Source organism: Hyla sarda, chromosome 7 (genome assembly GCF_029499605.1).
Source record: "Hyla sarda isolate aHylSar1 chromosome 7, aHylSar1.hap1, whole genome shotgun sequence".
Taxonomy (NCBI): Eukaryota; Metazoa; Chordata; class Amphibia; order Anura; family Hylidae; genus Hyla; species Hyla sarda.
In genome coordinates this window covers 55,965,913-55,972,949 of record NC_079195.1, presented here as the reverse complement: position 1 = coordinate 55,972,949, position 7,037 = coordinate 55,965,913, and positions in this window count along the sequence as shown.

The following is a 7,037-nucleotide window of genomic DNA, read 5'->3' as shown; positions in this document are numbered from 1 at the left end:
GATAAATGCCGGCCATAGTCCGGAGAGAAATTTCTACCATAAGATATGATGGAAACCCCTTCCTGCTTCCTAGCTGGCACACTTACACACTCATGCCTACTTACACACATGCGTTTATGGTGCTGTGATGGGGCACAAATGGGAAATGAGGTGGTATGAATTAGCAAATGACATAGACAGCCTACAGCAGTGTTTCCAGACCAGGCTGCCTACAGCTGTTGCAAAACTACAACTCCCAGCATGCTCAATTCGGGCATGCTGAAAGTTGTAATTTTACAACAGCTGGAGGAACCCAGATGTTTCTGCCACGGAAATTCCACCATGGGAACAGTGCAGCAGAATCCCATTATATTCAATACGACTCTGCTGCAGCGAAATGTCCGTGCACTATATATTCCGGCAGGATTTTGCTGCGTGAACAACCAATTTTGGCCTTTAGGACCACAGCCCATTTTTCAAATCTGACCTTTCTCAGTTTGTGGTAATAACTAGAGATGAGCGAATTTACAGTAAATTCGATTAGTCACGAACTTCTCGGCTCGGCAGTTGATGACTTTTCCTGCATAAATTAGTTCAGCTTTCAGGTGCTCCGGTGGGCTGGAAAAGGGGGATACAGTCCTAGGAGACTCTTTCCTAGGAATGTATCCACCTTTTCCAGCCCACCGGAGCACCGGCAAGCTGAACTAATTTACGCAGGATGTCATCAACGGCCGAGCTGAGAAGTTTGTGACAAATCGAATTTACTGTAAATTCGCTCATCTCTAGTAATAACTCTTTGTATTGGTCTAACTTATCCAAGTGTTTGCGTTTTTTTTTTCTTGACATGTATTTTATGTTACTGGTAGATTTTGTTTGCTACCTTCTGCCTTCATTTGTGGAAAAAACCATATGTTAGTGAAAATGAAGAGAGAAAATTTTTCCTTTTCTTGAAAATGTAATCTCTGCTTTTTAAGAAAGTTTGTTCCACATAAATTGGTTAAAAAAATTACATTTACAACATTAATTTTACTTTTTCGGGATGTGAGAACTTAGAACAGCTTTCCAAACTTTTCATGTTAGTGACAGTTTTTAGACATGCATAGTTTTGGGACACACACAATTTATTTTTTTTAACTAGCAAATGGGAGATTAAACTACAAGGTTTCTTGTATACACTTGTACTATAGATCTGTGCAAAGTGTATTCAAATTTACAATGCCCATTTAAATTGTGTAATTTCCAACATTACATTTCACCTCCACGTTGCTTTAAGTCCTGTAATCCCCCTAAAGCATTAACATTGATCCTAAAGTTTAAAAAATTAGGTGATTAGGAGTTTCTAGCAGACGGGACACTCTTCACTAACACTTCAGAAATAAATGGTTAAGACAGAGCTTTACAAACTATTTACCACGACCGTGTGTTGCGGGACCGTTCCGTTTGGCCGCAGAAGTAGTCACTGTTCTTATGGCCATGGCATGTGCTTCCTGATCTTAAACTGGATCATTTTAAGACAGTGAGCAGGTGGCCGCCGGGAAGTCTGACTAGTGACCCCCCTGATGTTGCACCCGAGTAGCAGAGTAGATGCCGCCAAGGCTGCACCTACTGTGGAACGGGACAGAGACAAAAGGAGGTTCTGAGGACAGGCGTATAATCATTAAATCATAAAATTTTTAGTGAAAACGGGGGAGTAGCAGCCACACCTGTAATGTTGATATTTAAAGATACTATTATGTAATTTATCTTAGAATAAAATGCTTCTTTCTCCTGTTAAGCCTCTTCCACACTCATCAGATCAGCTTTGACCTGTGTCTGCAAGACAAGCCAATACAGGTCTATTGATGGGGGAGGGGGAAGCCCCGTCCACCAGCTCTAGGAGAACTGCAAATCTGTGGAAAAATACCATATACAAGTTATATACAGTGGGGCAAAAAAGTATTTAGTCATCAATTTAGCCATCAATTGTGCATGTTCTCTCACTTAAAAAGATGAGAGGTCTGTAATTTTCACCATAGGTATACCTCAACTATGAGACATACTGAGAAAAAAAAAATCCATAAAATCACCTTGTCTGATGTCAAAGAATTTATTATAAAATTATGGTGGAAAATAAGTATTTGAACAAGCAAGATTTCTGGCTCTCACAGACCTGTAATTTCATTAAGAGTCTCCTCTGTCCTCCCATTCATGACCTGCATTAATGGCACCGGTTTGAACTTATCAGTATAAAAGACACCTGTCCACAACCTCAAACAGTCACACTCCAAACTCCACTATGGCCAAGACCAAAGAGCTGTTGAAGGACACCAGAAACAAAGTGGAAGACCTGCACCAGGCTGGGAAGACTAAAGCTGCAATAAGCAAGCAGCTTTGTGTGAAGAAATCAACTGTGGGAGCAATTTTTAGAAAAATGGAAGACCTACAAGACCACTGATAATCTCCCTCGATCGGGGGTTCTCACCCCATGGTGACAAAATGATTACAAGAACCGGAAGATGCATGGATAACGCGAAACGGTGCTGTTGTTCCTGACAGCAGCTCCTAGTCTCCTTGCCTGGAGCAGCTCCCCCTCCCTGCACTCGGGTGTTTTTGATATCTGCTTTTATATGGAATTCTGAAGACTTCAATAAAGCATACACGTCGTAACAGCATGGTGAGTGCGGAAATACTTTCCTTCTTTTTGCAATTAAATAATTTACAAATCTGTTTAACTTTCTGGCACAAGTTTAAAAAAAAGTTTTTCACCGGTGTACCCCTTAAACCCCCTTGCCGCAAAACACTGTTTATAAACAGCGCTGCGGCACGGCAGGGTTATGAAGTCAAACCCGCACGGTCCCATCTGCTATCAGCAGCCAGGACCCGTGGCTAATGCTGGACATCGCCGTTCAGGTAGATGTCCGGCATTAAAGGGGTATTCTAGGATTTTTTTTTTTATTTGACTATGCTACAGGGGCTGTAAAGTTAGTGTAGTCCATAATATAGTGTCTGTACCTGTGTGACGGTTTTCTCACAATTCTGTGAATTTCACCCCATTATTTTTATCGGCATACAAAATGACTGTTGTCTCAGATTTTTCCCAGGTTGCAATGCGGCCGAGACCTGACTCACTAGTCAGCTGATGACAGGGAGCCTGTCTGCTTCAATGGGTGGAGTGATCACTTGGTGGGAGAGGGATCAATCTGCAACTAATGCAACAGCTTATAGGCACCCTGATTGAAAACCACAGGTCTTTTGAATGGATGCAGCTCATTTATGTTTCAATGGGTGGGGATGCTGATGTGTGGGAGGGAGGAAAATGGAAATACCAGTTCACAAAAAGCTAGCCCCAGTATTATGGTAGTCTCACAACATAGCCATTTAGCCCCAAGACAAGTGCAGATCCTTCCTAATCATGTCCATTACTGCCTGTCCGGTACGTACTAAAATCACCTTGTGGTGGATAACCCCTTTAACTCTTTAGACGTGGCGATCAATGTTGATTGCCGCATCTAAAGTGAAAGTCAAAGCTTCCCGGCAGCTCAGTCAGGCTGATCGGGACCATCTCGGTGAAAACGCGATGTCTCGATCAGCTAGGTCGCATCATGAGGGTGTCTTACCTGCCTCCTGCACGTCCGATCGGTGATTGATTGTTCTAAGCTTGAAATCCAGGCTTGAGCAATCGATCGCCCATAACACTGATCAATGCAATGGCATTGATCAGTGTATTGAATGTGTACTGTTTACAGTGTATTGAATGTCCTGCATGTTATTGTCCCCTATGGGGGCTATACCATTGCAAAACAAAAGTGAACAAAAAATAAATAAAAGTTAATAAAGATGATTTAACCCCTTCCCTAATAAAAGTCTGAATCACCACCCTTTTCCCATAAAAAAAAAAACTAAAACTGTGTAAATAAATATATGTGGTATCGGCGCGTGCGTAAATGTCCAAACTATAGCTATAAAAATATATCATTAATTAAACCGCATGGTCAATGGCGTACGTGCAAAAAAAAAAAATCCAAAGTCCAACATAGCGTATTTTTGGTCTCTCTTTATACCATAAAAAATGAATAAAAAGCAATCAAAAAGTCTGATCAAAACAAAAAATATACCGATAAAAACTTCAGATCACTCAAAAAATGAGCCCTCATACCGCCCTGTATGTGGAAAAATAAAAAAGTTATAGGGGTCAGAAAATGATATTTTAAAAAGTATTCGTTTTCGTGCACGTAATTATGATTTTTTCCACAAGTACGACAAAATCAAACCTATATAAGTAGGGTATCATTTTAATTGGATGGACCTACAGAATAAAGATAAGGTGTCATTTTTACCGAAAAAATGTACTGTGTATAAACGGAAGCCCCCAAAAGTTACAAAATGGCGTTTTTTCTTCAATTCTGTCGCACAATGATTTTTTGTTCAGTTTCACCATAGATTTTTGGGTAAAATGACTGATCTAATTTCAAAGTAGAATTGGTGGTGCAAAAAATAAGCCATAATATGGATTTTTAGCTGCAAAATTGAAAGGGTTGTGATTTTTAAAAGGTCAGGAGCAAAAAACGAAGGTGCAAAAACAGAAAAACACTGTGTCCTTAAGGGGTTAAGGAACTTACCTTGGAGTGTAGTGCACAACTGACGGATGGATCAACCCCACTAACCTGAATATACAAGTGGTTTGTGTAGGTAATCCTGAGTAAAACTATGGGCCTCATTTACTAAGAGCGGAGTGTAGTTTTCTTTGTGGGATTTTGTTTCCGATTTTTTCATGGTATTTACTTTTGTTTCTTGTACTTGGTGATATTCCTAACGTTTCGCTCTTTTTATACATGCTCTGTCGGGTTTTCCAGGGCTTAAAGGGGTACTCCGGTGGAAAACTTTTTGTTTAAATGAACTGGTGCCAGAAAGTTAAACAGATTTTTAAATGACTTCTATTTAAAAATCTTAATCCTTTCAGTACTTATTAGCAGCTTATGTTACAGAGGAAATTCTTCTCTTTTTGAATTTCTTTTTTTTGTCTTGTCCACAGTGCTCTCTGCTGACACCTCTGTCCATGTCCATGTCAGGAACTGTCCAGAGCAGTATAGGTTTGCTCTGGGGATTTTCTCCTGCTCTGGACAGTTACTGATACGGGCATCAGGTGTCAGCAGAGAGCACAGTGGACAAGACAAAAATAATTAAAAAAAGAAAAGAATTTCCTCTGTAGTATATAGAAGCTAATAAGTACTGGAAGGGTAAAGATTTTTTAATAGAAGCAATTTACAAATCTGTTTAACTTTCTGGCCCCAGTTGATTAAAAATTTTCTTTTCAAGGGAGTACCCCTTTAAATCCACCACATTTTCTGTGGAAGTGTTAGTAAATTTGTAGGTTTCTTTTGAAAATGTAGGGCTTTTTGGAGACATGCCCCTTTTCCCTCATGGCCACGCCCCTTTGTAGGGTTTTCTGAGTAAAGTGGAGAGTTAGTAGGGTTTTCTGGATCAATTGGCGGAAATTCTGTCGCACAACACATGCGACACAAAAAAACTACAAAATCGATTCGGAAAAGCTTTAATAAATGAGGCCCAATGTATGAATTCTTAACTATACCAGGGGGTGGGTTGGGGTCTCCATTTGTGCTGCCCTGCTCATTAATATTCATCTCCATGAGGAGTAAGGTTGCACGAACAGGACCCAGGGAATAGTGAGTAGTTGAGGTTTTCGGTATCTCAACCACTTTCCTGCTACTGACGTTGCAGATTTATTTGAATGCCTGTTGAAAATTGTAAAAATACTAATTTTCCCCTCTTTGAACCATAGCTAGTATCCTAAACAGGAGTCTTCTGTGACTCGCAGGGACATGGACAATTATTTTTGTGTTCCCACCCCAGGCATTCAAGTCCTATACTTTAAATATCATTAAGAAAGGTCATCCAGGTAAATTCGACAGGGAGCGGTGGCCGTGCAGGTGTACAGGGGGATCTTTTTCAAGTCTACAGAAGTTACATAAAGCATCACAGTCATCTTGCTTAATGTGGGTACTGGCTCCTTGAATGGGGGGGTGGGGTCCTCTGACCTTCACATAGGTATTATGCCTACTGGTCCTATAAGATTTCATTCAAACATGAAATGTGAATGACAAGTGTTGATCCCATAAGTTTCCTTTAGGACATCCTTAGTTTGCAGGCAAATTTGGATTTTTTAAACTAAACAATTTGCACTGTGTTTGCATCAGGGCATATATTATAATGTGGCATTTTGTAGAAACAAAAGGAAAACGGGGGGGGGGGGGGGGGGGAGCACCTACGAGTCTTCTGGAAGGTGCAAGACTTTGTCTTTTTATTCGGGTGCATAGAAAATCCTAAAAGCAGGATGCCAGGGTCCGCAGCGAGGTGCGAGGATGTTTTGAAGTCTTATGGGGTTAAGCATTACGTCGAGGATCATAGGTGTGCGTGATAAGGGAAGCCGATAGCATATGTTTAAAGGGGTACTACCGTGCTGACAACTTATCCCCTATCTAAAGGATAGGGGATAAGTTGCCTGATCGCGCAGGGTCCCGCCGCTGGGGACCCCCGCGATCTCGCACGCAGCACTCCGCTCTCATCAGGCCCCGGAGCGAACATCCGCTCCGGGTCTGATGACGGGGCCGGTGATCGTGACGTCATGGCTCCGCCCCTGTGTGACGTCACGCTCCGCCCCTCAATGCAAGTCTATGGCAGGGGGCAAGACAGCTGTCTCGCCCCCTGCCATAGACTTGCATTAAGGGGCAGAGCGGTGACGTCACACAGGGGCGGAGCCATGACGTCACGATCACCGGCCCCGTCATCAGACCCGGAGCGGATGTTCGCTCCGGGGCCTGATGAGAGCGGAGTGCTGCGTGCGAGATTGCGGGGGTCCCCAATGGTGGGACCCCGTGCGATCAGGCAACTTATCCCCTATCCTTTATATAGGGGATAAGTTGTCAGCACGGTAGTACCTCTTTAAGGAAAAGTGGAACGCCTGGGTACTTATCCAACAGTGCCGATCGCTGTGTCTTTATCTACTATTATATATTATAATGTAATGATAAAGAAATGTCATTACATATTTGACCATTTTA